We start from the raw sequence: 1,531 nt of genomic DNA, 5'->3' as shown, positions 1-1,531 counted from the left end.
ATATATACATACATACACACCCAGCTGGTTTGCACACTGTGGTAACGCCGTTGTTATATTTTCATTATTCTGTGTAATGTCCTTTCTTTTTTATTTCAGATTCTTCAGTTTTAGGGTGAACCATGCTAATAAATTTTAAATGAAAATTGCCCATCTGGACATGTTTTTTCAGAAAACGAAGGGTAATGATACATTAAGCATACATTGAGTATATTTTTAACAGAAAACCATAATAATATAACATTTATTGACATAATGAATTATTATTTAGCTACATGAGTGCCATTTCGACAGATAACTTCAAAAACCCTATTAGTCATGGAATCTGTCAATTTCTTCATAATAGCAGGTGGGACTGCCTCCACTCTAGCTTTGATGGTTGCCCATAAGATGTCTTTCGACATAAATTGGCGTCCATCAGCATAAACATCTTGTTTAATGATGGATCAAAGATAGGGTTGAAATCCAGAGATGCTGGTGGCCACACCATCAACCTTTCACCTTGTATGCCACAAGACCCTAGTAATGTTTGGGTGGTCCTAGCAGAAGCATTGTCATGCATGAACATGAGATTTCTTAAAAGTGACAGTAGTATGTCATCTACCAAGGATCCAAGGCCTCCTTCAAGAGATTGCAGTAGGTGGCTGCAATCACTTTAACCCCTTCAGGCACCCTGACTGGGCCAACTAGTCTATCCCCAATGATACCAGCCAACAACATGACTCTTCCACCCTGTTATTGACACTGTAAACATTGGTGACACTCATCTCCAAAATAGACCCAACCATTTGCCCAACCATCAGGTCCATCAAAAGTTGCCTTGGTTTTGTCAGTGAACAGAACACAACTCATGTCTAACGTCATGTACTTTTGGGCCCGTTGAAGCCCCAAACTCCTGTGACAGGGCATTAAAGGAGGCAGTTTCTTGCACAGAAGCCATGCTCCTGAAGATGCGATTTCTGGTGGTTATCAGTATATGAGGAAGTCTGGAGGCAGTGAGAATGGCTTTGCTTGTTTGTACTGGTTTCTCATATAACTTGCGGCCAATAGTCCTTAAATTCCTAGCTGTCACAGTCTTGGAGGTTTCACAATCGAATCGTTTCTTCCTTGGTGAAGGATCCTTCAGGAATCATCTAACCGTGTCCTCATGACGACTTAACTTCTCTACAGTGGCATGAAGAGAGGTGCCTTTAGCACTTTCCTTGATGATGACAGACTTTTCATCATTAAGGCCTTTTCCACATCCCACTGTTCTTAGAGTGGAAAGATGCTGTAAATGTGATTCACCCAAAAACTGAATAATCTGAAATAAAAAAGAAAGTATGTTACACAGAATAATGAAAATATAACAATGGTGTTGCCCTAGTGTGCAAACCAGCTGGGAAAAGTTTTATCAAAATTGATTCACAGAAAACTGAGAAATCCTAAATTTCACTCCTAAGCTATTAGTGTGGTTCTGGGAGTATATGTATAGATATATCCACACACAAATAAACCCATATATATATATATATATATATATATATATATA

General features: G+C 38.8%; 2 protein-coding genes across 7 annotated transcripts in view; one reads left to right on the top strand and one right to left on the bottom strand.

Annotated features, from left to right (window-relative positions):
- LOC106878792 (uncharacterized) overlaps nt 1-1,531 on the top strand; it is a 78,910-nt gene that overhangs the window by 12,356 nt on the left and 65,023 nt on the right. The window lies entirely within an intron of this gene.
- Nucleotides 1-1,531, bottom strand: part of LOC106868157 (uncharacterized) — a 49,196-nt gene that overhangs the window by 5,573 nt on the left and 42,092 nt on the right. The window lies entirely within an intron of this gene.

The sequence above is a fragment of the Octopus bimaculoides genome, chromosome 4 (assembly GCF_001194135.2).
Source record: "Octopus bimaculoides isolate UCB-OBI-ISO-001 chromosome 4, ASM119413v2, whole genome shotgun sequence".
In the NCBI taxonomy this organism is placed as follows: Eukaryota; Metazoa; Mollusca; class Cephalopoda; order Octopoda; family Octopodidae; genus Octopus; species Octopus bimaculoides.
This window is presented reverse-complemented; position numbering and strand designations above follow the sequence as displayed.